Source organism: Paroedura picta, chromosome 16 (assembly GCF_049243985.1).
Source record: "Paroedura picta isolate Pp20150507F chromosome 16, Ppicta_v3.0, whole genome shotgun sequence".
In the NCBI taxonomy this organism is placed as follows: domain Eukaryota; kingdom Metazoa; phylum Chordata; class Lepidosauria; order Squamata; family Gekkonidae; genus Paroedura; species Paroedura picta.
In genome coordinates, this window is record NC_135384.1 from 21,665,303 (window position 1) to 21,691,197 (window position 25,895).

The following is a 25,895-nucleotide window of genomic DNA, read 5'->3' on the forward strand; positions in this document are numbered from 1 at the left end:
GGCGAAGGAGGAGGGTAAAACCTGATACATCAGCAGAACCAATTCCAATTCAAGGCTTTAAAAAAATGTACAGTCTGGTTCACTGGGAATGGAAGTTCTTTTCTACTCCCACACTCTCCCACTCCCTTTTGGCATTCTCCGCCAGCTGGGGTCTTGAAGGGAGTGTTACCTAGTGGTCTGCGTTGACATCTCAAACTGAGGAATTCTACGCTAGTAGGACTGGATGGAGGTGCAGAACTAGGGAACTGATTAGGCAAAATTAACACATCAGTCTCATGCTGGGATCTGAAGAAGACCACTTGCTTTTTATATCCCAATTTTCACTACCCAAAAGCATTTCAAAGGAGCTTACAATTGCCTTCCCTTCCTCTCCCCACAACAGAAACCCTGTGAGGTGGGTGAGGCTGAGTTTTGAGAGAACTATGACTGGGCCAAGGTCACCCCGCAGGCCTCCTGTGTCTCGGTCGTCTTCCCTTCCTCTGTGAGAACAGCCCTAAGAGAACTGTGACTAGTTCAAGGTCACCCAGCTGGCTGCACGTGGAGGAGTTAGGAACAAGCTGGGTTCTCCAGACCAGAAGTCGCTGCTCTTAACCACTACGCCACAATGGCTGTCACATCAGCCTGGCCCTCAGTCTTTGGGCTGGACCACTACAGGTGAGGATTTTAAATATCAGAATGTTTCGCTATACAAAGAGCTCCACACAGGAACAGGAATGTCAAGAAGAAACATTCTGTCTGACTCTCCCTGACAAGAGACTTTTCTATGGACAGGGATTTTAAAAAAATGAAAGATTATTCAGAAGAAGAAGAGCTGGTTCTTATATGCCGCTTTTCTTAACCCGAAGGAGTCTCAAAGTGGCTTACAGTCGCCTTCCCTTTCCTCTCCCCACAACAAACACCCTATGAGGAAGGTGAGGCTGAGAGAACAGCTTTATCAGTGCTGTGGCAAGCCCAAGGTCACCCAGCTGGTTGCATGTGGGAGAGGAGGGGGGAATCACACCCAGCTAGGCAGATTAGAAGTCTGTGCTCATAACCACTACATCAAGCTGGTGTGAAATGTTCAGATCATCACACTGAAAAGAGGAATTAGTAATTGGTAGAGTTTCCTGAGCTGTATTCTTGAGAAGAAAGGTAAAGAAACATGACACAGCACCGCAGTTTTGTTGTGCACTACCTGAAATTATCACTTTTCTTTATTCTCTGCTAGCTCATATAATTTTTGTATAGTCACTGACTACTCAGCTTTGCAAGACCTGAGCTGCAGGACTGAGATGGAAATTCTGTGCAAGAACTTCACTTCCAGCCAAATCTGAATTAGCTTTGTTTCCTCTGGATTTTCATGCTGGTAAGACTGTTTATCTCATGTTCTTGTTGTTACAGTGTGTGTTTTGTTTTGTTATCTGGAACTAAGGTCAAGCATTGCAAGACATGAGCTGTTACTGGAAGCAGTACTGACTGCGAGATATATGCTCCGAACCCCCAGTTTGTATAATCTTAAAGCCCTTATTTGCCTTCTGACATAAGAAGGGGGGAAATGCAAGCCAATAACTAATAGCTTTGCAAGAGCTGAGCTGTTCTGTTAAGCACAGAGCTCCTTTCGAGAGCCCAGGGCCTCCTTCAGCCTGGCAAACGATGACATTTACATTGCCAAAGGTAGATTGCATTTTCAGATTGTTGTGTACAGTTAAACAGGACATAAATGGCTTTTAGGAATTACTATTATGGCCGTGCCCAGTGAGTGAAAAAGTGAGATTGCTTGCAGCTATTTGTTATATCTGAAGCCTCCTGGCTCGGTTCCACACTGGATCAATATGCATCTAGTCTGGAGGTGGAAGGTTAGCACATTAAAATACATTTAGTAAACGCAGCCATTGAAGGCAGCAAGAACACAAAGGCAAGAAATCCTTGGGAAAGAGCTCTGGCTGGCATGTCGATGGAGGGGGAGGAGGGGGTAAAATAAACCTCCATCAGGGGTCTGTTCTCTGTGCACAGGGTGGAGAGAGGGGGGAAGGGTTGGGTGAATTAGCACCAACAAACCAAGGTACAGCTGCAATGAGAGCATTTGGATCTAATGGTCAAGGAGCACTGAGCTTTGCATGCAGAAGGCCCCAGGCTCAATCCCTGGCACCTCCAGGTTCATGGATCGCTGTGTGAAAGCCACTGCCCTGGATCTGGGGCCCTGCGCCAGAGCCCGAGGCACCACAGGTGAGCATGCCACCGTAAGGATGTTGTGACCAGCGAGGAGGAGGTAGAAGAAGTCGAGCACATCGACTTTGCTGCCGCCACAAGAAAGCCCCACCTGTCAGTATCCTCCACTGGCCCCTGCACCAGCTGTGGAGCCCGACACATGCAGAGTGCATGCCAGTTCCACCACACAGTGTGCAGGGTCAGTGGCAAGTGGGGGCACACAGCCTGTGTCTGTTGCGCATTGCAAGTTGCCACTCCAGTCTCAAGACTCCCGTCGTCACCCCCATTAAACCCAATGGGGACGTGCCCATTTGCATGAACTATAAGGAGAAAGGGAGAGAGAGGTCTATAAGCCACAGGGGGTGGCCAGCACAATGGTTGCATGGTGGTGAGACATGTGGACTCTGTTCCCTCCCATTTCCACATTGCCTGAAGCAGGGGCTCATTTTTTGCAACGGGATCTAGGTCCTAGTCCAGGGGTCCCTAATGTGATATCCACAGACAACGTTCCTGCTGCCTGCCAATTGTTTTTAGAAAGTGGGTAGGGCTTTCCCCCAGAAAGACTTCTGATTGGACATTGGAGATTTGATTGGCTGTTCAATTTTTTAAAATGTTGCTTTAGCAGCAGCTGCCTCCACAGCACTCAGATCTTCATTACGTTATTCATTACGTTATTGAAGGTGAGCCATAGCAGCTGTTTTGTGGCTGCATTCACCAAGCTCTGTCAGAATTCTGAAGGCTGGCTGGGGGCGTCTTCCCTGGAGGTATTCTGCACCTAGCCAAATAGTTTAAAAAACAACCAGTTTAGACCGCTTTATCATATTACAATTGTTGTTCTATATTGAATATAATCTGTTGAAAAACTACGTTGCAATGCTCTCTGTATGAAACAATTCGTAGCCCTGCCCCTTGTAGTTTTGCCAACTCCGCTTCGTTCTCTAATGCAATCACTAATCTGCATAACCAAAGGAGCTTCTCTGCATGACTAATAGAGCGTCTCGGGCAGGGGGGAGAGAAATGAATCAGTGAAAAGCATCTTTCAGGAACAACGCTTGCTTAAAGCACCGAAGAGGCAGTTCACCATGCAGAGCAAAATCAGTTTTGCGGAGTAAATTCACTCTTCTGTGCAGAGATCAGAAAAACAACGATGTATTTAGTGAGTTTTCATCAGCTTATCCATCATGCAGAAGACGCCCTGGTCCTGCCTTCTACCCACTGCGCCACACTAAGCCTTTGGAAGGAACTTGGTCTGGGTTAGGAAAACGTGTTTCAGAACCTAGTTATCGTAGACGATGAGGCCCCAGCCAGCCATCCAAAATTAAACTTAATCCTCCTTAACTAAATATGATTCACACTTAATGGTTATATTTTACAATGCAAAACAGATCAATTGCCTTGCTTTCCTGGAAACCATCCCTGAAAACCAAACTTAAAACCGCTTCCATAAATGGGCATACACTTTCATCATGCTCAATGCACAAATAACTCACTGATGCTTCACGCCTGAAGATCTTTTCCAAAGACCTGATACCTGCAGACGTGAAAGGGTGTTTTCCGTAGGCCTACAACTGAGTCTGAAGCCTGAAGTAATTTGGTCTTCTGCGGTCTCTTGTGCTTAATTTTATGGGATTAAAGCAATTTGCTGGGCCCAGCAATATATCAATAGTTTATGGGCTTTTTTAAACAATCAAACAGGAAAGGCAAGGGAGAGAGGGAGTAGTTGGACAACAACAGTCCATTCACCAAAAAGTCTGTTGGAGGTGGGTGGGACAAAGAAAACGGACAGAGACATTAGACATGAGGAAAAGGACGACTGAAGAGGGACTTCCGGAAAAAGACTGGAGTAGAAATGGTCTCAAAAGAGAAAGACTGGTGTGTGTGTGTATATGTGTGTGTGTGTGGGGGGGGGGGGGAATAAACCCAAGCAAAGGCCCAGAACTGTATGAGGAACTGGGGATAAACCAAAGCAGTATACGGGCCAGAAAAACCCATGCAGAAAAGCCCTCAGGTATTCCACCAGGGACTAGTCACCTTGGGCATTTTGTTTCCTTCAGTCCGGCAGTGCTTGACCTTGGTTTCCCCCCCTGCTGCTGATTTCTGCTGCTTTTAAATAGTTCCTTATTTCTGCTGTGAGCTGCTTATCCAGAGACTGGCCCTGGTTCATGCCTACTAAGCATCAGTGATTGCTGAAGCTCACAGCATCCACCCCACAAGTCCCACAGGCCCGGTCCAGCTGCCAGAACTGGCTGCACATGCAGCTGAGCTGCGGAGAGGTCTTGGATCCATGCATGAGAAACTCACAGAGTCAGGGAAGGAAAGTCACCTGATATCTCAGCAGCACTGATGATTCCAAACATGATAACAAGCATAGGTGCTTATAAAGAGATTAGGCACCAGAGTGAAAGGCGAATCTGTTTGGAGGATACGGTTGGGGAAATAAAACCAGGAGATAATAGAGACAGGCATGCTGGGAATGTGCTGCGGGTGCGATTTCTGGAATAGCATCAACCCCAAAGCGGCCAATTTTTGACAGAGAATTAAGTCTATCACCTCCTTCCCAGAAACCAGTTTAAAGCCCGCTTTCAGGGAAGGCTGGCTGGCTGGCTCATGACATCCAACGCCTGTTCTTCCAAAGTGTCTATTCCATCATTCCTCTTCATTTGGAAGGACATTCTGCCGCCATAAAACAAATTCTCCCATCTCGTTTTGACAGCTATTTCCTGCCCAGGCTTCTCTTGGCGAGGGAGAAGAGGGGGAAAGGGGGGGGGTCCCCTTCTCAGAGGCACCTTCTGCACTTGAGACTCGTGAGTTTTGGAAGTTCGGCCAAAAGGGCTTCCGGAGAACTCGACAAATCGGGTGGGAGTCAGGCTCAAGCGAGGAGAATCTCAAGGCGTCGTGAACTTGAAAGGGTTGCCTTTGAGAGGTTCAGCGGGAGGGAATCTGAGAAAGGTCATAGCTCTGAGTCGGATGAATACAGAGAGGTCTGGAAGCTGGAAGGAGATGTGGCCTGTAACGGAAATGTGTCAGATTCTGGGGGCTCATCCTGCCACTGTGTGTCTTCCTGGCTGGACCAGCACCTGTTTATGTCTAAGCAGGGATGCTCAGACACCCACTGGTTTGGCGCACGCCCTGTTTTCCAGTCATAGACAGGGCACAGATTTTTGTTGACCTGCTCATGGCTTTTTTGGCAGATCGATTCAGCCCATTAAATCCGAACAATCAGCTGTCTCATACACAGGCGTTCTCATACGCCCCTGTTCAGTCCCCTGCCCCTCCCCTGGTTCTTTCTGTAGTGCTGCTGTGATAGACAATTGAATCACTTGCATGTCAGCCATATACACATTTTTTAAAAACCCACCCTACCAGTCTGTGTTTACCCCCCCCCCCACACACACACTTTTAGGGTTGCAGATCTGATTGGTTGAGCCACATTATTTGCACATGCACAATTTCACAACAACCTGATGCACATCTGTTTTAGCAGGCACTGGGAGACATTCAATGCTGCCACTTGTATGTAATCTGGTCCCCCTGCCATGACGGCAACAGCTCAACTGGGGAATCCTATTCAGATCCCACACCCGTGCTGCTCAACTCATGCTTAGCAGCCCCCTTCCTGGCATTTGCAGTGTATCAAAGAATGAGCAGAGTTGTTCTCTCTTGCCCCGGAAGGATGGACCAGAACCAATGGGATGAAATTAATGCAAAAGAAATTCCATCTAAACATCCGGAAGAAATTCCTGACAGAGCAGTTCCTCAGTGGAACAGGCTTCCTCGGGAGGTAGTGGGTTCTCCATCTTTGGAGATTTTTAAGCAGAGGCTGGATAGCCATTTGACAGAGAGGCTGAGTCTGTGAAGGCTCAAGGGGGTGGGTGGTGACAGTGGGTGAGCGATATGGTTGTGAGTGTCCTGCATAGTGGACTAGATCAGGGGTAGTCAACCTGTGGTCCTCCAGGTGTTCATGGACTACAATTCCATGGACTACATGGAATTGTAATCCATGAACATCTGGAGGAGCACAGGTTGACTACCCCTGGACTAGATGACCCACGAGGTCCCTTCTAACTCTATGATTCTATGATCCTAAGAAGCTACTATTCCAGGGGTGGTGAAAATGTGGCTCTGCAGATGTCCATGGACTACAATTACCATGAGACCTTGCCAGCATGGCAGCGTCTCATGGTAATCGTAGTCCATGGACATCTGGGGACTCACAGTTCTTCCATCCCTGTACTATTCTTTTGTTAACCAAAACTTCAGTTCTGAATCTTACATCTGGCACAATGCATGTCCTAAAACTTCTTCCTTTTTCTGTTATTTATTTTGTAGCATCCTTCTTGAAGAAGAGTTCTGAGGCACTTGAAAGCTTGTAACACTGTTAAGGGGATTGGACTAGATGACCCAGGAGGTACCTTCCAACTCTACGATTCTATGATTCATTTGGTTGATCCCAATAAAAGGCATTATGTGGGCTGCATTCTGCATTTTAGCTGTTTCTTTTTAAAGACATGGTGGTCATCATGATATCTGCATACATTTGGGAATGGATCCATCCAGATTTTTGGTCAGTCTCAATCCTGGTTACAGCTTTCCTTCAAGATGTGATTTTGGCCACGCAAGTAGAATGATTCCCACCATAAGCTTTTTAGAGTGGTGACCCTTCCTCCCTATTTCACCAGTGGAAAAGCGAGTTGGATCCAGTTGTTTGTTTCTTTTAGCAGGGATTAAGTACGGCTGCTTGAAAGTGTTACTGAAGGTTCTTCCTTTCTGTTCTCCAACACTCCCCCCCCCCTCCGAATCTTCCACAGATCGCTTGAGGCTGATTAGAGGTGCAATAGTCCTCATTCAACATTTGTTTAATTAAACACAGGATTTAAAAAGTTGGAACCTGTCTTTTCTGGAAGCTGTATCTGTAGGATGCAGGCCAAATAATGGAGATAACAGATTTTATTTTTTACAAGAAAGACTTTCAGATGGTGTGATGGAGGCTTTAGCTCATTTATAAATATAATGCATTTATAAATATAAGAAATAAATATTCAAATCAAATCAAAGACCTTTATTGGCATAATCATAATAAAACATCTATATGTTTCAGATCCCAGATCACTTGGGGAAAATCCTGTGAAGGTATTTGCAATGTCTTCGGTTATTTGAGGGTTATGATCCGATAAGAGAAAGGGCACTATTGTTGCAGGACGGTGAATCTTGCTCGCCCCCACGAGAGGAAATGTGTACCGTTCTCAGAGATGGTTGTGTTGCTCACCAAAGAGGAGAACGTGTCCGGGCTTCTTTGCAGGGCATGGGCAGAGTCTGTCGGCATATCGGATTTTAGCATATCAACCTTTAGTCACTGCTGTTGGTAGGAGGTTCAGCCTTGCTAGCATAAAAAGTTGCTTCAGGGAAGAAGGGAGTCGCTTTGGGAGGTGGTGGGTTCTCCATCTTTGGAAATTTTTAAGCAGAGGCTAGATAGCCATCTGACAGAGAGGCTGATTCTGTGAAGGCAAAGGGGTGGCAGGTTACAGCAGATGAGCAATAGGGATGTGAGTGTCCTGCATAGTGCAGGGGGTTGGACTAGATGACCCATGAGGTACCTTCCAACTCTATGATTCTAAAACGTTTTTAAAGATGTAAAGTACTCCGGGATCCTTCTTGCTGGGGTATAGATTTCAAAAAAGATGGGAGAGCACGTTCTACGTGCTCCAGTGATAATGTTCTGATGGTCGATATACAGAATTTGTTGCCTGATTATATTGTATGCTTGGGTCTCTTCAAGGTTTTCTAATAGCTCAGTAAAGGTAAAGGTAAAGGTATCCCCTGTGCAAGCACCGAGTCATGTCTGACCCTTGGGGTGACGCCCTCCAGCGTTTTCATGGCAGACTCAATACGGGGTGGTTTGCCAGTGCCTTCCCCAGTCATGACCGTTTACCCCCCAGCAAGCTGGGTACTCATTTTACCGACCTCGGAAGGATGGAAGGCTGAGTCAACCTTGAGCCGGCTGCTGGGATCGAACTCCCAGCCTCATGGGCAAAGCTTTCAGACAGCTGCCTTACCACTCTGCGCCACAAGAGGCTCTTAATAGCTCAGTAGACAGGCCTATAGCTTGTTGTTAATCTTCAAGAGCTAGGGTGATATCAGACAGCACTTATCAGACAGCATAAGGTAAACTGAACTCCCAGCTTGGACTCTAAAGTTCAGGCGGAGCCAGTATTTAAAGATACGGAGCCAGGCTAGAGTGGCCAGTTGGGTGACCAAGTATATTGTGAGGGCAGAAATGCATTTGGGGAGGCCCAATAAACGCCGAAGGAAGGCGGATTGCAGCCTCTCTACTTCTGCAGGGAGGTCTATGCCCAAACAAACAAACAAATAAAATTTCAGATGTCACATCAGACCAGGGATTACATTTGGACCAACCCATGGTCCAAACTTCTAAATGTACAAAGACTGGGTTTAGCCTGTTTATTTGCTTGTACTTTCCGTCTGCTCGTCCTTAGCTTCTCTGAGTGCTGGGGCTTTTAAAAGAAGCTGTGGTTAGTGAATTAAGAGAACTACCATTAGCACACACTATAAACAAGGTAAGAGAATGGAAGACTGCTTGGCAGTTGTGTCCTGTAATCCCCCTGCTGTGCCCTGCTAACATGCAGAATTGTTGGAGCTCATTGTCCTTACTGGGTAATGAAAGCTTGACTTTGTGAATCTCAGTTGACTGAGAGCAGGGTGTATTATGCATCACAGAAAGACTGCCAAAAACAACATCTTATTTTTCAATTCTAACCTGGCACTACCCTGGCTCTCAAGAGTAGATTGGATAAACACATAGAGCAGAGGCTATTAGGCACAAAATATAGATGGAACACTGTGCCTGGGGCAGCGATGTTCTTTATTCTTGACTAGGGGCCAAGCCTGTTGCATTCAGGAATACAATGGGTGCTAGATTAGGGGTTGGAGTGGAAGAACTTTGCGGACGGCCTCCCCCTTCCCCCAGGACCTGGAAAGGCTGCGGGCAGCTGTTATGGAACTCACCAGCAGGGGCAGCTCTCACGTGGCAGGGATCTGCAGCCTCCAAGCCTCAGAGGGAAGTAGAAGGAGGAGGGGGTGGTCAGGGGTGGAAGATGGAAGGCGATTGGCTGGATGTTGGACAGCCAAACAAGCTGGTTGGAGGAGGAGGCACTCAGGGGCGGGACAGCTGCCCTGAGTGGGTGTTAAGTGCTGAGTGGCACTTTAGCCATGAGACGCGCTCTTCCTCCAAGGCCTTACCTGAAATAAATAGTGGAACCGATATTTTGGGGGGGGGGACAATGGGAGGGTTGCTGGCGTTCTGGCCCTGCTGGTGGCAGCTGGGTTTTTTGGCCACTGTGTGACACAGAGTGCTAGACTGGATGAACTCTGTGGTATTATACTCCACTGAACCCTCCCCTCCACAAACCCCACCCTCCACCCCCAAGTCTCCAGGTATTTCTCAGCCTAGAACTGGCAATCCCGGTCAAGCCCTGAGGTTGAGTGAAGGAGTAATTGAGACCAGAGCAATTTGGGAAAAGGAATATGTATTCTTTCCCCTACCTGCTGTTTCTCCAGTCACAACTGCCCCTTCCAAACAACGTTGTTCCCCACATGGCTTCAAATTCATCAGAGAAAGTTGCCAGCAAAAATTGGTCAATTATGTTCTGGTTTAATTCTCTTTCCGCACAGGTAGTTGGAGGTTTTTAACTTTGCTTGGTACGTTCCCAGAGGTAGCCGAGTGAAAGAATCTTCATATCTGGGTGAGCTTTTTCTGATAGCTGTCGACAATGTAGAGTCATAAAATTTCAGCCCTGGCCCAAATGGAATGTGTGCTGCTAAATCTTTGGCATGGAAGTGTAAACGGTGGGATGTGAGAGTTATGGCTGAGATGTCGCAGCTGGCCCTTCCCACATGGCACCAGGGAAAGAGCATTATTTCAGGGTGCCGGGGATTATTTCATGTCTTGGCTCCACATTGTCTGCTGTGAAAAGAGGGGTTGATAAAGGAAGGGAGAGTGCTGCCTACTTCATTGTATAACCCTTGAATCCTGATTCTTTCCCTTCTCTTTTTTCTTTGCAGCCCTGTTCTGCACAGCTGGTCTGCAGCTTTGGTTGATTTTTGTGCATAAATCCCATTCCAGAACAAATCTTTTGGCTCATTCTTGGAACTCGGTCAGAACTTTGAAATCCTGTCGACTTTGGTTCCGGTCCAGTTTCCTTTCTTTCAAGGTAGCCGATAGCAGCGCAGGCTTGAAAGGGTGAACATGAAAGGCCACGGAGTCCGCGCCTCCCACAGTGACTGTGTTCAAAGTAAGCCAATGGAATAGTGGCAAATCTGATTATCTGGCACTCCATGGTTTAGTTTGCCTCTGGCCAGGTGCCTGGGAAAAAAGAAGAGGTGAGCTTTTTGAGACAGATGTTTCTGGTGGAATAGTGAGCTGAATTCAGCCCAGGGAAGTATTCAGGTGTCCAAAACAAAACTCCTTATTTGTGACAAATCTGGTTTATTCCCAGGCTTTCATGCCCTTTAACTGTGGGTATAAGACTAAAGCGATGACATTGGGCAATGCAGACAATAGAGCAGGGGTAGTCAAACTGCGGCCCTCCAGATGTCCATGGACTACAATTCCCAGGAGCCCCCTGCCAGCAAATGGCAGGGGGCTCCTGGGAATTGTAGTCCATGGACATCTGGAGGGCCGCAGTTTGACTACCCCTGCAATAGAGGATGTTAGTAGCCTCTGCATCTGTATAGGTAAATATGGCACTATCATCTGCAAATATTACATCAGTCAGGAAGTTGTTTTGGTCATACTGAACTCCACATCTATTCTTGAATGCTTTTCTCATAATGGCATCAACTACGATGTTAAAAATTAGGGGAGAGGCCCCATCTCCTTGGCACATTTCAGTCTGGATGGTGAACACTTCTGGTAGCTCAATTCGAATTTGCAGTTGGTTTGTTGAACCATCATATGCTGTTTAGAGAAGTGTGATTATTTTGACGGGCACATTTTCAGTTTCTAGTACCTTCCATAGAGAAGGCCAGTGGACACGGTCAAAAGCGGATTTGAAGTCAATAAAGACGATGACGGTTCTCTTTCCGCACCTAATTCTTTCCTCCGCTATTTGATGGATGGTGAACATTTGATCAATACAGCCCCGATGGGGCATAAATCCTGCTTGGTCTTCTCTACTAGTCTGTTTGCGACGTTCCCATAGCCTTGTATGATCTTCATGAATACTTTGCTAATAGCTGACAAGAGGCTAATGCCACGGTAATTCTTACATTCTCGGTTGTCACCTTTCTTCAGGATTGACACTATGATGGCTTTCTTCCATGTTGATGGAATGCATTCTGAGTGCCATATGAGTGTTAAGAGGGTATGGAGCTGCTGTAGGAAAATGTCTCCCCCACCTTTAATCATTTCAGCAGTAACTTGGCCTGCTCCAGGTGCCTTTCCATTCTTCAATGATTTTATTGAGCTTTTTAGTTCATTGATAGTTGGCTCACTGCTGATGAGTATATTTTCTGTAAGTCAATAAGTGGTGGTTCTGGTGGTGGTCCCTGAGGTGCATCCTGGTTGTATAGCTGGTTAAAGAATTCTTTCCATCCCTACAGGCATTCGGTAGCATATCTCACAAAAGTATCATCTTCTTTCTTAATATGACCATTTTTACCACTTAGTCGTTGGAGGGTCTGATATAGGGCCCTGTATTCATGCCTGGATGCAGCTTCTTCCAGGTCTGTTGCAATATTGTTCCAGTAGGCTTTTTGCTCCTCTTCCATCTTCTGTCTAACCTCTTTGGTCAGTCTTCGGTTCTGCTCAAAGTCAACATGTTTGGCTTGTTTGCGTTTTTCTACGAGGTCTATACATTTGTCTGACATCCATGGTTGTTTTTGGCGTTGGATGGGTAGACATAAAGAGGTGGCACATTCTAGGATGCTTTCGGAGAGCTCCTTTTCATCTATATCCACATAATCTGATAGTTCAAGAAAGGCAAATTTATTTGCTAAAGCAATTTGAAATTTTTGGCTGAGTGCAAGCCCTCTCAGGCATGCCCAGTTCATTTCGGCTGGTGCATGTGCCTTGCTGCACTTTGCTCGTTGTAGTCCCAGTTGTACCTTGGCTCGCACAAGGTCATGATCAGATCCGCAGTCAGGTCCTCTCATGGCCTGGATGTCTTTGAGTGATGAATGGAACCTGGAGTTGACCGGGATATAGTGTGGTATTGCTGAGTCCTTCCCTGTTGGTTTCCTTCATGTTAGTTGGTTTTTGCAGGATGTCAAAAGTGCCTGTTCCGAATGATGAAATAATTTGATGTGGCAAAAGGCATGAGTCCATTGGCATTTATCTCCCCATGGCCAAATCTGCACATTATTTCCTCCCATCAGGACCTGTCAGTACCAATATGGGCATTGAAATCTCCAGCCAGGACAGACATACCATGTCTATGGTATTGAATTGAGTGCATCTTGGAGCTGGACATAAAAGCTGTCCTTAGCATCTGTGCTGGTTTCAGTAGGGGCATAGGTGTATAGGATGTGGGTCTTGATTGTCCCGTTGATGGTGAGGACTGCCAGTTGATCTGATATTGGTTGGAAGGCAATTATGCTCCTAGCAGCCTGTCTGTCCACCAGGAAGCCAACTCCAGCTTCTTGCTTTTCTCCCCTGGAGTAAAATAACGGAATTGTTTCATCAATTGGTGATTTGGGGCTCAGCATTCCAGATCCAGTGAGGCACAGTTCAGGTAGTTTGGCAATTGAAATGTCACATTTTAACAGTTCCATAGCTATGATTTCCTTTTGTCCAAAATGATGACCAGTTCGTACATTCCAGATGGTGATACAAAATTTCTGATTTTGGTGCCATAAATCTAATTTTTTAGCCAATAGTCCACTTCTCACCAGCACCCTGGTTTCTTATTGATGGCGCATCGGCTGCCCCAGTAGCATTCTCTATTTCACTTATTCGGATTTCCATGTGGTTTCTTGCCTGGTTTCCCAGTTCTGGTCACCTCAGCAGAGTGACCACCCTCCTCCTTTTGCATCCGGGCTTGGGACCAGCCTTGGTGGAGTTATGGCAAATGTGAAAGTGGCTTAGTCAGACCACTGGTCGTCCTTCAGCCTCAGCAGTTGTCTACACAGACTGGAAGCAACTCTTTACAATTGGAGATGCAGTGAAGCGAACCTGGGACCTTCCGTAGGCAATGCATATGCTCTACCACTGAGCATTCGCCCTCCACCAGAAAAGCTAAATTTATGTTATCCTGAGATTTTCATTTGGACCACTGGATTCACTGACCATTCTCATAGAACCACCATTAAATGCATATCAGACATGCATATATGGTGTGTTTCTGTGTGTGTATAATATATATTGCCCCGACCTGGATAGGCTTATAAGGTCTCAGAAGCTAAGCAGGTGTGACTTTGGTCTGTCTTTGGATGAGACACCACCAAGGAATGCCAGGACTGCGATCTGGAGACCAATTCCACATGGGGGGGGGGGGAGGCCGGGCTGGTGCTTGCATGGTAGCAGGGCTAATTAAAACTTGCAATGTGATTCAGTCCCACCTTTGTGAAAGTAACCCACCTGCTGGGGCAATGAAATGCTGCGGAACCTTTGCACCCTGGCTACGTGAATGCACGCAAAAATCTGAGGCAGATCGTATTTGGCAGGGGAAATCTTCCCCTGTTTGTACACAAGAAGCAGTGGGGCATGTTGCCCCACTGCAAGAAACCAGAGGTGGCCTGGTGTGGCTGCTGCAATGCATAATAGGTCTGATGTTGATGGGAGATTTTGAAGGCAGTTCTTGGGGAGTGCTGAGTATGATACAATGCTATTTCTGTGTAATGCTGTAGGACTTCCACTAATCACTGTGGTAAAGACCATAGAGATATGTGGAAGTTCCTAAAGCAAAACTATGGAGACCATTTTCCAGCCATTTCCCCTCTTCTACTTCTCAGTTTGTTGAGGGTGGAGAACTGGGCCTGAGGGCAGGACTCTTCCTGCCATAAGAGTCAAACGGTGTTGGGGATCCCCCATTGGGGGATCAGTGTTTTAAGCCCTGAGCTCTTGGTTCATACATTGATATTACACCTCTCACAGAACACCCCAATTGAGTGCAAAGTTTTATTTGAGCGCCAGATCGCAATGTAATCTTTCAGTGTTGCTTTTGAGCTCGATGGGGAATGAAAGTTCTCTGGTGGGTGTTTCCCCTGGCTTTTCTTTAATCCTGACCATAAAACCTTATGAAGAACTTATGATCTCCTGTATTTTGGCTGCTAGGAATCCCCAGCCGCACAAAATAGCATTAGCCACTTGGAAAACAAAATTAAAAACCAGGTGTTGTCTGTGTTCCGTAAGCTTTAATTTATTTTAAATTAATTTGCACAGAGGGAGACAAAAAGGTGCATTAGCTCCCCCCACTGCGATCCCTTCCAGATGAGGGGGGAAGGGGGGGAGAGTATTGTGAGGAAAAGTCTTGAGGCTTCCCTCAGGGAAAAATGAGGAATGGCCCCAGCGTTCTATTCAATTACGTATAATAAAGCTGCATTTTCCTATTTCCTGATCCCTCAGCACTGTGAGGGAATTTGCATAGGTAATTAGTTTAGCCTACTTATTTGATCAGTTAAGTCAGCTCCTTCTCAGGTTTTCGTTCCTTACCTCAGACATGGGAGAGGGGAGATTTCGGCTATGCCTTAAAGTTTAAACTACAGAGGGCATTCTTGCCCGTGAAGCTGAGAGATTTGCACTGTGTGAATAAAGGTACGCAACAGGAACCATCTTGGGGTCTGGCCTGCTAAGCTATCCAAAGGTGCACACTGGCTAAAAAGGTTGGAGCTACTGGTATAGTCTGATTTCATCAGATTTTGTAAGCTGTGCAGGGTTGGTACTTGTGTTTGGGGCCGCCAAAGACGATTCTGCTGAGGAACACAACAGCAAACTGCTTCTGCACCTCATGTACCTCAAAATCCAATTGCCGGGGTCACCTAAGTTTACCAGAGTTAGGAACTACCTGGAGAATTTTGGGGTGGAGCTTGTGGAAGGTGGGTTTTAGGGAGGGGAGGGACCTACACAGGGTATAATGCCAGAGTCCATCTGTTCGTTCCAAGGAAATTTTTCTAGGCATGGGTCTTGTTATTAATCGACCTGGCATTGCTCAGCATCAGGGTTGGAGGTGGCTTGTTCAGTTTTGTCTCCATCCTAGTGTCCCGAGGGATGGGATGGAGGTTGGAAGGGGTCCAAGCATCTGTATCTTGGATCTCTTATCTTGTCCCACCTTCTCCCTCCATTGACTCTTCCCCTCAATCTTGGGATCCCTGACCCCCTTGGTCCCCCTGTTGTTATCACTCCCTCTGTTATAGCCGATGTGTGTGAGATGCCCATATTTTATAGTTGTTAGTTGCTTTAGATTTTGATCACTCTATTTCCTTGTGGGTCTTCTTGTTTACTAGGGCAGGGGTAGTCAACCTGTGGTCCTCCAGATGTCCATGGACTACAATTCCCATGAGCCCCTGTAGTCCATGGACATCTGGAGGACCACAGGTTGACTACCCCTGTACTAGGGCACTTTCTCAGGCCCTGGTTTCTTGCTTGGTGTGTGGATTGGTTTCAGGTTCATTTTGGTGTGTTTTTGGTGGGATGGCCCTGACCACTAGTAAACATCTCAGGATGTTTTGATTGTATGTTAAGTCTACATTGTGTGTGGGGTGTCTCTTGGGTTGCTTGGGGTGTGTTTGGTTTCATTGGTGGGATCAAATTGACTTAACTAGGGGTAGTCAATTTGAGTAGGTTAGGGTGGCCGAGTTGGATAGAATTAATCAAAAATGTAATCAATATTAATTAATTGGTGGCAACGATATAAATTAACTAGGGGAAATCATTTTGTAGTGATTCAGTTTATCAATAGCCAACTTGCATGAATTAATCAAGGGGCAATCAATTTTAGTTAGTTAGAGGACTTTGTGTGGATTAATTTGAGGTGATCAGTGTGGCCCTGGTATTCTGGGGCCATAATTTCCCACCACTTTAGGTTGGCTCCATGAGCTGGCCTACCTTTAATAGGGATTGATGTTTAAATTTTATTTTTATTTTCCTTTATTTTCGTAAGAGTCAAGTATACTCAAGAAAGAAACAGATTCATCCATACAAATACACACACACACACACATTCTCCTAGCTGAAGCTCTGAAAGCTGGATTTTCTAGGGTTGCCAACTTCCGGACGGTACAAGCAAAACAAGTATGATCTGTCAGTGGAGTGTGCAGCCAAGAAGCAAAGAAACTGACTGTGAGGCTTGAACAGTACAAATCTATATGTCTTTAATATGAAATATATACACAGGAAATGTAAGAGTTGAAATACCATTTAAGGAGTAGATGAAATGCCAAAATGTGTACCGGTTATACAAAATATGTTTTCATTACTTTCATCAGTGATAACTATCAATAATTCTCTTTGGAGCAATTGTTTGGTTACATCTAATTTTGTATCCACACTGAAGCAGTAGGTGCAAACTTAAATGGACTCCAGGGAATGGTAGAGGACAGGAAGGCCTGGAGGATCATTGTCCATGGGGTTGCGATGGGTCGGACACGACTTCGCACATAACAACAACAACAACAAATTTTGTATCCAGTGGACAATGAAAAAGTTCTGAATCTAAAACATTAAAATCGTTATGGTCATGATTACAGTTCAAGAAGTGTTCTGCCACAAGGGCTTCTTTCACTTTCTTTTGAATATGGAACTGATGTTCCAGTATTCTAATTTTCAGTGGTCTGGTGGATATATCTATATAGATAAGGTTACACTTAGACACTATAAAATGAATTACCTTTTAGAGTTAACAAAGTGATATTGACAGTAAAGTTCAACTTAGCAAAGTAAAACTGCTCAGTTTCATGAAGCAACTTACAAACCAGGAAGGTGCCACACCTAACTGAGCCATTTGGGTGGGATCATTCCTTATGTGTAGGCTGAATATTTCTTACAAAATCATATATATTTTAGTCATATGCAATGCTATTAAAGGACAATTTCCATACCCCGAAATGTCTGACACTGGCACTTAGTATCCGATGATTGCTCCAAAGGGAATCCTATTATTTATTAAAGAGATTACGGCTACTTCAATAGTTCCTTCCACACTTCAGGGGCCTAGTCTGGCCAGGAAGCACGTGACTTGGTAACCAGTCCTCTCTGCCACAATGGACAATCCAGTGGTCTTTAGCCATAGGTGGCTACTGCCTTTGGGGGTGGTGCCAGCAGGCTCTGGTTATACATGGCCTTGTGCACATGATATACATTCATAGAATCATAGAATCTGTTCCTTCTTAATGAAACAGTAAGGAGAGTTGGGGTGGGCTGTGTCCATGATCAAAACTCCCAGATTGGCCCCTTGGCCCCAGACTGACAAGTGGAGGGGACAATCGGAAGTCACGAAGCACCTTCTGATTGGGCCCTCACCAGGACAGACCAGAGTTCCAGGGCAATATGGAGACATGGCTGCCAGTCTGCCCCTGACTACCGCAGGGAGAGGAGGTCAGTAGGGCTGCCAAGGGGGATGAGAACAGAGGCTGTGCCAGCCCTTTTCGCCCCAAGGCTGTCCTAACTGTCATGTCCAACTGTCACTTTGCCTCAGAGCCCTGACAGAGCTGGCAGGAGACTGGTGAGTGCGCTCTCTCCCCCCCCCCCCCTTCAGACCTGCTGCGAAGGAGCCTCTGACAGGCCCTGACTGAAGAAGAAGAAGAAGAAGAGTTGGTTCTTATATGCCGCTTTTCCCTACCCGAAGGTGGCTCAAAACGGCTTACATTCGCCTTCCCATTCCTCTCCCCACAACAGACACCCTGTGGGGTGGGTGAGGCTGAGAGAGACCTGATATCACTGCTCGGTCAGAACAGTTTTATCAGTGCCGTGGCGAGCCCAAGGTCACCCAGCTGGTTGCATGTGGGGGAGCACAGAATCGAACCCGGCATGCCAGATTAGAAGTCCGTACTCCTAACCACTACACCAAACTGGCTCTCTGAGGGAAGGAGGCCTTTCCAAGAGCAACGCAGGGGAGCCTGAGGGCCTTCCTTTTGAGGGGGGGGGACTTTCCCCTTCTGCCAAACAGTTGCCTGACAAGGAGGCCACAGAAAAGCTCCTTCTCACTTAAAATACTGCTCTGGCCGGGGGTTGGACACAGCCAAGCCATGTGTCTTTCTTCTTTACAACTCTCTGCAGGTTTGAGGCCACTGCACAGCGTTATTCTGCAGAGGAAACTGGCTCTTTTGTCTCCTGTTTCATCTGCACAACAACCCTGTGCAGTAGGCCTCAAGTCTTTCAATTTAACAACAACCTGTGTTGGAGGCCTTAAATGTTTCTTCTCTACCATAACTCTGTCCAAAGTAGCCCTTTCTGCCTGGGGAGCTGATCTTTATACTCTGCAGGTGAGCTGTAATTCCAGGAGCTCTCCAGGCCCCACCTGGAGGTTGGCTACCCCTGGGTTGGAAATATTCCTAGAGGTTTGGAGGTGGGACTTCAAAATAGTACAATGTCTCAGAGTCCAGCCTTCAAAGGAGCCATTTTTGCCTGCAGTTGGGAGGGAGTGGTGCAGTTGTGTGACTCCTGGGCTATGGCCAGCCCTTACTAGCAATTGTTTGTATTCTGGGGCACAGACAGACAGACCAGCATCAGTCCTGTGAGTCTGGAAAGCGCAGGAAGATCTAAATAAATATTTACAGCCTGAAACTGTAAATAGCGAACAAGTAAATGTCTGGAGACACATGAGAACTGACTTTACTTTTTCCAACCTTGGCCTGGCAAATAAAAAACCAGTATTAAAAAACCTTACTAAGGTCAAGACTGCTGTGCACAGAGAGTCTTCCTCTTAGGGTTGCCAGTTTCCCTGTGAGGCTCTCTACCCTATCTCCCTCATCGGGAGTCTGCTATGGGGAGAGGAAGGGAAGACAATTGGAAAATAGTTTGAGACACCTGAGGCCTGCTGGGTCACTGTGACCCATTCCCAGTTCTCTCAGATCTCTCACAGCCCCACATAACTCACAGGTTGACTATTGTGGGGAGACGAATGGAAAAGGTGTTTATAAACCGCTTTGAGACTCCTTTGGGTAGTAAACAACAGGGTACAAAAATCAATTCTTCTTCTAAGGAGCAACCATGAAAGAAGCATGTGGGCACATAACATTTTATCAACAGTGAAAAAATGGAAAAGAAGGAACAGGGTGGACACCTGTGTACTGTGACTACCCTATGTGTATTAGGGCAGAGGGGCATTTCAGTGTCTGTGGCCTAATTCACACAAGAAGGGAAATGACACAGAACTGGAAAGCTCATCTGTAACCACTATGCCACAATTCCCAAAGGTCAGTCCTTTCCCATACTCAATGAACATTCCACACCACAGGTTCTTGACACCCATATCTCCACACCCATACCCTCATTTGCCACCACGCCACAACAACCTCCCACACAACACCCATTGAACCTCTCATTCAACCCCATGCCCTTACAGACTGGACAACTCCTCCCCTTCCTCTTCCCACTGCCAAGCTCTAGCGCCCATTGTATTCTTGGATACAATGGGCTTTGCCCCTAGTCATAGAATAATAGAGTTGGAAGGGACCTCCTGGGTAATCTAGTCCAACCCCTTGCACTATGCAGGACATTCACATCCCAATCGCTCATCTACTGTAACCTGCCACCTCTTTGCCTTCACAGAATCAGCCTCTCCGTCTAGCCTCTGTTTAAAAATTTCCAAAGATGGAGAACCCACCACCTCCCGAGGAAGCCTGTTCCGCTGAGAAACCGCTCTAATATTCATCAGATGACCCAGTGGCCTTTGGCCTGGGGTGGCTGCAGCCACATGGCTTGCCAACAGTCTCTGGCTTGAAGCTCCAGCATTACCCTGCCATGGATCACTTGGCTATGTGGGCATCTCCAGTATATTGAGCTTTGCTGTGCCTGAGTCCCACTGTGGACATAGCCTTGGATCTGAGCCACTTCTGCAAAGGGTAGAGTTAGAAGAAGACAAAGAAGAGTTGGGTTTTATACCTCATTTTTTACTGCCCAGTGGAGTCTGAAAGCCACTTACAGTGGCCTTCCCTTCCTCTCCCCACAACAGACATCCTGTAAGGTAGGTGGAGCTGAGAGAGTTCTGACAGCTTTAACAGCACTGTGACTAGTCCAAGGTCACTCAGTTGGCTGCATATGGAGGAACTAAATTCAGTTCTCCAGATTAGAGGCCACTGCTTTTAACCACTACACCAAGCTAGTTCAACGTCTTTCCAGTCCCCTTCCATGGTGGCAGAGGGGAGTTCACAACACCCAGCCAGTATGTGTTTTTACCCAGGGGCCCTGGGTCACAGCATTGGCTGAGGAAGTGGGTTGAGGAAGGGATCAGACCCTCCCTCCAGGCACAGCAGGAACATCTGTCCACCACTGCACCACTGGCTCTCTCGACCAACCTTGCAAGTTTTCTCCTGCCCCATCCTTGCCCATGGGCCATTGCAGTGAGGATGCACCCACTAGAATCCTATCAGCTACTGTCCTTCATAAAGTTGATATCGCCATACCTGGCATTACGTTTTATGGCCCACATGGCTCAGCCTGACAAAACCACATTTATATTGGATCTGGCTCTTGTAACAAATGAGTTTGACACCTCTGCTCTATAGCATTACACCCCACTGAGGACTCCACTACCCACACCTAACCCTCCCCAGTCTCCACCCCCAAATCCCCAAGTATTTGCCAAGCATGAGTCAACAAAAATAGAGTCTTGACCTTTGCAGCATGGTTCATAGGGTTGCCAACATCCAGGTGATACCTGGAGACTTCCTGCTGTTATCACTGGATGACCAAGATGAGTACCAGTTGGCTAGTGCCAGTGATGTCATTTGGATTACCAAGATCAGTTCCCCTAGAGAAAATGCCTGGAGGAACTGTTTCTGTAGCAATATACCCTGACATGGTCCTTTCCCTCACCTAACCATATCCTGCTCTTGGCTCCACCTTCAGAATTTCCAAGTATTTATCTATCCAGAGCTGGCAACCCTAATGGTTCATTTTGGACCAGGCAACAACTATGGGCCAGGCTAGCAGCAATTAGTACCATGAGCATGAATCCCATAGCATGTCTTTTTCTTTAAAGAAGCAAATATCCTACTTCAGCATGGGGAAAAGGAAAGCCTGACAGCTGAACATCTGTCAAACAAGTTGTGATCACACCGCAGGTGAAGAACCTGCTGCAACCACTCTTGAAATATTCTGTCTGCCTTCACCTTCCCTTGCCCAGGACAGAACCCAGAAACGGCATCTTAAGCAGAAACAGAACTCAGGACAAAGTGCAGATTGTCCCACGGGACTGAGGTGTGCTCCAGGGCGCCCCTTATCAAAAGAAGAAAAACTAACGCAGATGTTTACCCTGAGCTGAAACATGAAGGGCTTGATAAACAAAAGGGAGACCCGTGCACTTTCTTCTTTTTGCTTTCCAAGCTTTCAAAAACCACGAAAGGACTTCAGTCCTTCCAAGGAAGCACCTGATTAGAAATGATGGCTTCTGATGGGGGCAGTAATAAACTCAAGATGGTCGCTGCTTCAGCTCCTCTCCTTAGAGAGAAGTCACTCAATCAAAGCCAGGTTGACTGGTGGGGATGAGATCTGAAGCAAAGAGAGTGGGGAAGGGGGTGTGTGTGAGGGAAGAGGCTGTGAGGTTCTTCCTCAAAGTCGCCTTTAATAACTCAATTGTATCTGCTTCAAGATGGATGTTTAATCTCATAAGACAGGAGCTGGTGGGATGTGGGAATGGAAAATGAGCCGTATAAGTCAGCTTGAGTAATTCGGTCATGGTCCATTTGATTTGCAAGAGAGGGAGATATTTTAATTCACCACTTTGTTGTATGTAGCACTGATTTGGGATCCTGGAATGCTGCATTGCTGCGGGAAGTGGTGGCAGCTACAAGTATAGACATCTCCAAGAGGGGACTGGATAAACCAGGAGTGGTCTAAGGATTCATGGGGCCTGTAACACCAGAGGATTTGCAGGGCCCTAGATAAATACAGTTGTTGTGGGAGCAGCCAGACTGGGGGTGGAGAGGCCCCCCCACAGTGGAAAGGAGTGTCTAAAGAATTTTTGGCTAAACATCTGGAAGAAGTTCCTGACAGAGCAGTTCCTCAGTGGAACAGGCTTCTTTGGGAGGTGGTGGGTTCTCCTTTGGAAGTTTTAAAGCAGAAGCTAGATAATCATTTGACAGAAATGCTGATTTTATGAATTTAGGCTGATTGTGAGTGGGTGGGCAGGAAAGGGTGTGCCTGTGTTTCTTGCTTGCATACCCAGGGAATCGATGATCGGCACTGTGGGATGATAGGTGAATTCCTTCCAGGCTTGGCTGGATTCTGGAGATTTTTGGTGGGAGGATCACTTGGGCAAGAAATTGGGGTCACTGTGGGTGGGCAGATAGTTGTGAGTTCCTGCATTGTGCAGGGGGTTGGACAAGATGACCCTGGAAGTCCCTTCCAACTCTATGGTTCTATGAGATGACTAGAGTGACTTTGGAGGAAAACTCACAAAGTGTTAAGAACATCTTATAGGACACTTATGAGAGCCTATGAGATGGCAGTGAAAGCTTGGCTTCCATTGTATCTGATATCTCATGCCCAGCACAATATTTAGGATAATTCAACCGCTTACTACCCTAGATGGACTCAGGTGGGTAGCTGTGTTGGTCTGAAGTAGCATCCAATCTTCATTATCATGCGGTGTATCTGTTGTGATGCTGTGTCCTAATTTACTACTCATTTATTCTCTCCTTATATCTGTACTCTTATGATTCTTGTTCCATTGTCTGAGGCAGTGTGCCCGCACACAAAAGCTCACACCTTGTATAAGGCTTGGTTGGTCTTAAAGGCGCCCCTGCTGGACACAAATTTTGTTCTTCCCTAGATAGAGGGCATCAGAAAGATACTCAATTGGCTATCAGTTGTGAGGCTTTTGTGTGCTTTTTCACAGATAAAATCTGGACACTGTGACACAACCTTCCACAAGCTATTGATACAGTAAATGAACTAGAGGCCTCTTGGTCATTTTTGTGAGTTTAAGCAATCTGGAGAGCTCATGCACACTACGGTGGACAGGACTCTTAGCTCGATGAGGCTGGCCACTTGCTCCTTGGACCCCTATCTCTTGTGGCTTTTAAAAACGTGAGAATAGGGAGACCTCCCAGGGAAATAATAAATCTGTTCCTGACAACAGAGGTGTTCAGTGTGTGCATGTGTGTTAAAGGAAACAGTTATTTAAACCCTCATTGAAAAAAACATTGCTTGACCCAGTAACCACCCTGTTTCTCATCTAGAGTTTCTCGGGAAGATGACTGAGCGGGTGGCTGCAGATCAACTACAAGCATTCACTGGCAGTCTTCAAGCAAAGGTTGGATACACACTTTTCTTGGATGCTTTAGGATGCTTTGGGCTGATCCTGCGTTGAGCAGGGGGTTGGACTAGATGGCCTGTATGGCCCCTTCCAACTCTATGATTCTATGATTCATTCCTGGAGGAAGCATCAGGTCTGGATCCCTTCCAGCACAGATTCTGGCCTGGACATGAGGTGGAGACAGCATTGGGTTGCCTTGGCAGGTGACCTCTGGAGACAGCTGGACCAAGGCAGGTCAGCACTGCTCATGTTATTAGTTCTTACAACAGCATTTGATTTAGTAGACCATAAGCTTTTAGCTTGCCGCCTCGAGATACAGGGCTGGTCTCTTTTCTCCAAGATCGAGGAAAGAGGGCCACTTTTGGGGAGGAACAGTCAGCCCATTATGGACTCCAGTGTGGGGTACCTTAGAGCGTGAGCCTCTCCCTGATATTATTTAACATCTTTAGGTGCTTTCTAACACAGCTGATCTGGGGGTTTGATGACACCCAGCTCTACCTGCTTATGGAGGGAAGCCCAAATGCTCCCCCCGGACCCATTAGGCAGATACTAATGTAGAAGAATGGCTCCAGCAGAGTCGTTTGAAGCTGAACCCAGAAAAGGTGGAGATCCTGTGGCTGGGTAGGAAGAGACTAGATGAGGAAGCATGACTCCCCTGCCTGGATGGGGTGCAATGAACAACTTCGCACTTTGTCAGAATTTGGGGGTGATCTTCGATGCCTCCCTAACAGTGGAGGTACAGATCACAAGAGAAGCTTGCCAGGTTGTTTCCCACCCTCGCCGGGCAAAGCTACTAGTGCCCTACCTAATGCCTGAAAAGCTAGCCACAGTGATCCATGTGACGGTCACCTCTAGGCTAGATTAGTGTAACTTGCTCTATATAGGCCTACTCTTGGTTGGACCCAGAAACTCCAACTGGTTCAAAATGAGGCAGCCATGGCCTTGACCATGGAGGTCTCATATTTGACCTGTCCTCCAGAAGCTGCATTGGCTGCCAGTTGAATTTTGGATCAGGTTCAAGGTTTTGGTCTTGACCTTCACCGCCATTTGCAGTCTGGGCCCTGTGTATCTGAGGGACCACCTCTCCCAAGGCAACCCCAGGAGATCACTTAGATCATCTAGTGCCAATATGTTGTCAATCCATGGCCCCAAAGATCCATGTGTCTGGCCTCAACCAGGGGCAGGGCCTTTTCATCCCTGGCCTCAACCTGGTGGCACATGTTGCCAATATAGAGATCCGAGCTGTGTTGGAACTATTGCAGTTCTGCAGGACCTGTAATGTTCCACCAGCTGTACGGCTGAGACCAGACAAAACCAACAGGACTTCCCCTCCTCTCAGAATATACCCCCCCAAAGAAAACAACCCAAAAAACAGCAGCATAACTAGCCAATGACTTAGGTCAGGAATAAGACTGAGAAATCTGCCGAGCAATTGGAATGATGGTTTTAAATGTTTTATTATGTATAATTTTTATCGAATGGTTATATCAATTTTAATATATTGTACACCGCCCCAAGCTTTATAGGAAGAGGCGGTTAATAAATCCCAGAATACAGCATCCGACTAAGAACTTCCTTCTGCTGCCAATCAGCTTTATTGGGTGGCCCCCCAAGCTCCACTGTTATGAGAGCAGAGGCAAAAAAGAATTTTCATCCACTTTTTCTACCCTGTGCATTATTTTGCAAAAGTCTACTGGGTCCCCTTTCTAGTCTCTTTTTTCCCCCTGAACAAAAGAGGCCCAAACATGCTTTGCATCATAGAAAGGGTGCTACAACTCCTTGATCATTGTGACCAGTGATGGAAGCCAAATGATGGTAATTATGTGCTTTATCCTTTCCAAAAAACAAATTTCAAAGCTACAAAGCAATAATTTTGAATCTACGAATGTAAGCATCTCATAAAAACGTAGTACCTAAATCATAAGCATCTATATTACGTCTCACATTCTAAAATGTGGCATGTTGCCCTCCTGGTACAGCAGATTTTATCTGTGTGTGTAATAAGGGGACTATGTCTGATTTCATAGGGGTGAAGGAAAATCCACAGCGAGGTTCAAAGGTCAAACCTTGCTCATGTATTTAACAGCTTTTATTGTGGCTGTTTTTAAACAAAGAGTCCTTTATAAAACCCAGAGAGATCTATGTTCTTGCAAAATAAATTCCTGTGGTTTGAAACATGGAGAGATGCTACTTACTCTTCCAAAATTAGGGGTTTACCCTTTCTCATCCTGGATGTGCAAGACCCTCTTTCTGCCTCCAGAGTATGTTTGCTAGGAA

The 25,895-nt window shown here is 46.4% G+C and overlaps 2 long non-coding RNA genes across 2 annotated transcripts in view; both read left to right on the forward strand.

Annotated features, from left to right (window-relative positions):
* The first annotated feature begins 403 nt into the window (after positions 1-403).
* Positions 404-6,570, forward strand: LOC143825074 (uncharacterized). Its single transcript, XR_013226940.1, has 3 exons — positions 404-654; positions 1,208-1,345; positions 6,517-6,570. It is a non-coding gene; the product is annotated as an uncharacterized LOC143825074 (long non-coding RNA).
* Positions 6,571-8,679: 2,109 nt separating this feature from the next.
* Positions 8,680-25,895, forward strand: part of LOC143826267 (uncharacterized) — a 41,140-nt gene continuing 23,924 nt past the window's right edge. Inside the window, exons 1-3 of the long non-coding RNA XR_013227038.1 lie at positions 8,680-9,947; positions 10,267-10,496; positions 23,542-23,615. This is a non-coding gene — a long non-coding RNA (uncharacterized LOC143826267). The remainder of the gene's footprint in view (positions 9,948-10,266; positions 10,497-23,541; positions 23,616-25,895) is intronic.